We start from the raw sequence: 6,652 nt of genomic DNA, 5'->3' as shown, positions 1-6,652 counted from the left end.
GCCGCACGCATTCCAGGCAAGTGCGCTACTGCTTGAGCCACATCCCCAGCCCCCCAAAAAAGAAATTTTTGAAATGAAGGAAACAACCAAATTTAAAACAATAGAGAGCATCACCAAAAGACTAGATCACTTGGAAGATGAAACCTCAATGAGGATAAAATATATAATCTTGAAAATAAAGTTGACCAATCAGTAAAGATGGTAAGAAACCATGAACAGAACATCCAAGAATTACGGGATAACATCAGAAGACCAAATTTAAGAATTAATTGGGTGGCTGGGTTTGTGACTCAGCCTACCACTTGTGAAACACCAGGTTCAATTCTCAGCACCACATATAAATAAATAAAGGTCCATTGACAACTAAAAAATCATTTTAGAAAAATTATTGGAATAGAGGAAGGTATATAGATACAAACTAAAGGAATGAACAATCTAATCTATTCAATGGAATAATAGAAAATTTCCCAAACCTGAAGAATGAATTAGAAAATAAAATACAAGAGGCTTACAGGACACCAATTGTACAAAATCACAACAAACCTACACCAGAGCACATTATAGTGAAAATGCCTAACATACAGAATAAGGAGAGAATTTTAAAGGCTGCAAGAGAAAGGAATCAGATTACATATAGGGGTAGATCAGTTAGGATCAACAGATTTTTCAACACAGCTTTAAAGCTAGAAGGTCCTGAAATTTAAAAAAAAAAAAAAGAAGTACACTAAAAGAAAAGCCAATTAAGAGAGAAACCAAGTCAACTTTAAAACCAAAAATAAACCAAAATGACCAGGAATACAAAACATGTCTCAATAATAACCCTGAATATTAATAACCCAAACTCATCAATCAAAAGATATAGACTAGCAGATTGTATTTTTTTTAAAAAGACCTAACAGTATGCTGCCTTCAAGAGACTCATCTCACAGGAAAAGACATCCACAGACTGAAGGTGAAAGGTTGGGGAAAAACATCCCACTTGAGTGGACTGTGTAAACAAGCAGTTGTTTCCAACCTCATATCAGATAAAGTAGATTTCAAGCCAAAGTTAGTCAGAAGGGATAAAGAACATCTCATACTGCTTAAGGGAACCATATACATCAGCAAGGCATAACAATTGCAAATATATATGCCCCAAACAATGGAGCATCTACATACAACAAGCAAACACTTTTCAATTTCAAGAATCAGACATACCGCAACACAAATACTGGATGACTTTAAACACCTCTTTCACAACTGGATAGATCTTCCAAATAAAAACTAAACAAACTACAGAATTCAATAATACAATCAATAATTTAGACTTAACAGACATATATAGAATATTTCATCCATCAGCATGTGAATATACTTTCTTCTCAGTAGCACATGAATACTTCTCTACAATAGATCATATATTATCCCACAAAGCTACTCTCAGCAAATACAAAAAAGTAGAGCTACTACCCTGTTGATGGGGACTGAAGAGCCAAGCAAGATGAAAGAAAGGACACAGGGGATCCAAAGCTTGGTGCAGCTAAGGACATTTATTATTGGCAAGTACAGCATTTTATAGTTTACAGTGGGTTTCCAAACATGGAATGCAATCTTGTGGTTAGGCAGGCAAAGTACCAAAATATCTTTTTTAAAACAACACTATGTTTACATTTATTTCCTTAATCTCTATCCTGGATCTATACTAGCAGCTAAGCATAAACTAACAGGAACATTCCCCAGATAACACCACCACAAGGGAAAAACATGAAGCAAGTCCACAGTCTCAAGAGGAACTTATGGCAAGTCTGACCATGTCAACTGGGCAGGTCCTAAGAACAGTCTGCTGTTCTTGCTTGCTCTGGCCTGCCAAGAGCTCGGAGTACATTAACCCCTTAACATCTGCAGCTCCACCACAGTCCTTGAGATCTCAGACAACTCCATCACTACCCCGCATTCTGTCTGATCATAATGGATTGAAATTAGAAATTAATGATAAGATAAATAATGGAAGCTACTCCCAACACCTGGAGACTAAAGACATCCATGCTATTGAATGAACAATGAATAGCAGAATGTTGGGACCTCTGCTGACCACGGAAATGCAATCGCTGGGGAAAAAGAAATCCCCAGTCTTGTGGTTCTGGTTTTGTGATTCTCCATGTACATGACAGAGCTTGAGAAATGGCTTCCATATGTGTGCCTGAATGGCCCCAAGATATGGCTTCCGCAAACACAAAGAATAACTCCCCAGCAACAGGGCACACATACCTAATGGGGTATTGTTTCTGTAACTGGGGTGCCTAGGCTACCCCAACCTGGGGGACTCTCCGATCTCTGATTGGCCCCTGCCTTTGCCCCCCCCCCTTCTCCTCTCTCTATATAAGTCCTCTCCCTCCACAATAAACTGAGTTGCTGCGCCATCTCGGCTGACTCAACTCCCGACTTGGTGTGATTTTTGCCAGGATGGGTGGCGGGCCAGGTCGAGACACGCTCAGCCCAGAGACACTCACTAGCTGGTCTAGTGATTCTCCTCAGCCTCTGTCGGAGGGCAGTTCCAACAGCAGAAGACATTAGAGTAGAAATTTAAAAAATTCTTAGAGGGAAATGAGAATACTGATACAACATCAAAATCTCTGGGACACTATGAAGGCAGTGCCAAGAGGAAAGTTCATTGCATTGAGTTCATTCCTTAAAAGTATAAGAAGTCAATAAATAAATGACCTAACATTACACTTCAAAGCCCTAGAAAAAGAACAAATTAACACCAAAAGTAATAGAAGACACAAAATAATTAAAGTCAGAGCTGAAATCAATAAAATTGAAACAAAAGAAACATTTCTAAAAATTTACAAAATGAAATGTTAGTTTTTGAAAAAATAAATAAAATTGATAAAACTTTGGCTAATGAAAACTCAAATTACTAAAATTCACAATGAAAAAGGAAATATCACAACAGACACTATTAAAATACAGAAGATAATTAGAAACTATTTTAAAAATTTATACTCCAATAGAAAATCTGGGAGACATCAATAAATTTCTAGAGTCATGTGATCTACCCAAACTGAATCAGAGGATATACACAGTTTAAACAGCAATTTCAAGCAAATAAAAAGAAGATGCCATCAAAAGTCTAGCAACAAAAAAAAAGCCCAGGACCAGATGGATTCTCAGCCAAGTTCTACAAGACCTTCAAGAAGAACTAATACCAATACTCCTCAAATTATTCCATGACATAGAAAAGGAGGGAACTCTCATTATATGAGGCCAGTATTAGTCTGATACCAAAACCAGACAAAGACACATCAAAAAAATAAAACTTCAGATAAATATCTCTAATGAACATAGATGCAAATATTCTCAATAAAATTCTGGCAAATTGAAATCTCAAAAACATATCAAACAGATAGTGCATCCAATCAAGTAATGTTCATGCCAAGGGTGCAAGGTTGGTTAAACATACAGAAATCAATAAATGTAATCATCACATCAATAGACTTAAAAGATAAGAACCACATGATCATCTCAATAGATGCAGAAAAAGCATTCAACAAAATCCAGCACCCCTTCATGTTCAAATAGACACTATTAAAAACTAGGGACAACAGGAACGTATCTCAACATTGTAAAAGCTATGCTAAGTCCAATGCCAATATCATTCTAAATGGAGAAAGATTGAAAGCATTCCCCCCTAAAAACTGGAACAAGAGAGGGATACCCTCTTTCATCACTTCTATTTGACATAGTTCTAGAAACTCTAGTCAGAGCAATTAGATGAAAGAAATTAAAGGGATAGAGTTGGAAAAGAAGAATTCAAACTATCACTATTTGCTAATGACATGATTCTATACTTAGAAGATCCAAAATATTCCACCAGAAAACTTCTAGAATAAATGAATTCAGCAAAATAGCAGGATATAAAATCAACACCCATAAACCAAATGCATTTCTATACATCAGTGACCAATCTTCTGAGAGAGAAATTAGGAAATCTAACCCCTTTACAATAGCCAGAAAATAAAATACTTGGGAATTAACCTAACAACAAACTACTGAATACTAAAGAAAGAAATTGAAGAAGACTTTAGAAGATGGAAAGATCTCCCTTGCTCTTGGATAGGCAGAATTAATATTCCAAAAGCACTGGACAGATTTAATACAATTCCAATCAAAATCCCAGTGATATTTTTCATAGAAATAGAAAAAGCAATCATGAAATTCATTTGGAAAAATAAGAGACCCACAATAGCCAAAGCAATTATTAGCAAGAAGAGTGAAGCAGGAGGCATCAATACCAGACCTTAAGCTTTACTACAGAGCAATAGTAACAAAAAGGGCATGGTATGCACCAAAATAGACATGTAGACTAATGGTACAGAATAAAAGACACAGTGACAAACCACATAAATACAATTATCTCATACTAAAAAAGGTGCCAAAAATATACATTGGAGAAAAGATAGCCTCTTCAAACTAATGGTGCAAGAAAAACTGGAAATCCATACATAGCAAAATGAAATGAAACTTCATCTTGCACAAAAATCAACTCAAAGTGGATCAAGAACTTAGGAATTAGGCCAGAGACTCTACACCTAATAGAAAAAAAAAGCAGGCCCAAATCTTCATCATGTCAGCTTAGGTCCTGAGTTCCTTAACAAGACTCCTAAAGCACAAGAAGTAAAATCAAGAATCAATAAATGGGATGGATTCAAACTAAAAAGCTTCTTCTCAGCAAAAGAAACAATTAATGAAGAGAGAGCCCAGAGAATCAGAGCAAATTTTTACCACATGCACATCAGATAGAGCACTAATCTCCACGATATATAAAGAACTCAAAAAATTAATATCCCCCCCAAAAAACAAATAATCCAAATGTGCTAAGGAAATGAGCAGATATTTCTCAGAAGAGGATATACAATTAATCAACAAACATGAAAAAATGTTCAACATCTCTAGCAATTAGAGAAATGTAGATCAAAACTACTCTAAGATTTTATCTCCAGTCAGAATGGTAATTATCAAGTCATGCAACAATAAGTGCTGGCAATGGTGGGAAGAAAAATGTACACTGATTCATTGCTGGTGGGATTATAAAATGGTACAACCACTTTGAAAAGCAGTATGGAGATACCTTAGAAAACTTGTAATGGAACCACCATTTGACCCAGCTAGCCCACTCCTAGGTCTCTACCCAAAGGACTTAAAAGCAGCATCCTACAGCGATGCAACCACCTCAATGTTTATAGCAGCTCAATTCCCAGTAGCTAAACTGTGGAAACAGTCTAGATGCCCTTCAATAGATGAATGGATAAAGAAACTGGTATTATACCCAATGAAATATTACTGAGCCTTACAGAAGAATGAAATCATGGCATTTACAGGTAAATAGACGGAGTTGGGGAATATCATGCTAAGCCAAGTAAGCCAATCCCAAAAAACCAAAGGCCGAATGTTTTCTCTGATAAGTGGATGCTGATCCATAATAGGGAGGGGGCAAGGGAAGAATAGATTTGGATTGAGCAGAGGGGAGAGGGAGGGAAAAAGGGGGTTTGTGGGGTGGGGGATGGTGGAATAAGATGGACATTATTACCCCTATATATGGGTATGAGTACACAAATGGTGTGACTCTATATCATGTACAACCAGAGAAATGAAAAGTTTTGTTCCATTTGTTTTAAAAAATTAATTTAAAAAATAAATTAATTAAAAAGTTAAAATAGGTCTTTCAAAAAAAGGACTTCATGAATTAATTGGCTTTAATTCTAGAAACATGTTGAAACATTCTGCATGGTATATTATTGGAATGATACGTGTGCTGCTAATTTTTTTTTTATATTGTGATAAAAGCTTGTTGTACCCTCAGTCCAATATCTGGGAACCCAAGTAACTCCTACCACTTGCATTAAAAAGTAAAGAAGGAGGAATATATTGGAGGCCATATACATATAAATTATGGTTTGTTTGAGCCATTAAGGGGGAAGACCACTCCTTTTGGGAACTCCTGGGTGGAATTCTCCCAGTTTGAGAATGCCCAGATCATACTGGCCAGTTTTAACTCACAACCTTAAGATCAATCAGCCTCCCAGAGATGGGCATAACCTGCCAAGAGCCAAATAAACTGTCTACTGCAAGACCTGCCACACCAAGAAGCAAGCACTAAAATAAGACTCCTCCCACACTGAATCCTTGTACCTACCAATCCCCCTTGATCTGTACCTTTATAAGTAAAAGCAAGCGCAAGCTGCTTCTTTGTTAGACCCCTCTGATCAGGCCAACTGGTCACGCCCCTGCTTTAAAAATATTCTTTACACCCATCCCATCCCTCCAATGGGTACCCATGCCATTGCCCATGTGAGATGTGAGAGAGTATTCATTCTGCTTACAAAATTACACCAAACCTTTTTTTTCTTCTTTTCCAGTGGTGGGAGTGAGCCTGGGGCCTTATGCATGCTAGGCAAATGCTGTACCACTGAGCTACACTTCCAACCCCTACCTCCATATTTGTTAATCCTTCAGAGGTGACACTCCAAATTGAATGCTTTAGATGTAATCTGAAACTCTACATATATAGTTACTTTTGGTAATCTGGCAGCTTATTTATTTTACTAAAATGTATTGAAGACAATAACTGGACATGCTATATATGATTAACTTTTTTAGTGGACATATCAAC

This window comes from Marmota marmota, unplaced genomic scaffold (assembly GCF_001458135.2).
Source record: "Marmota marmota marmota unplaced genomic scaffold, marMar, whole genome shotgun sequence".
Taxonomy (NCBI): domain Eukaryota; kingdom Metazoa; phylum Chordata; class Mammalia; order Rodentia; family Sciuridae; genus Marmota; species Marmota marmota.
Note: the sequence above shows the minus strand (reverse complement) of the source record.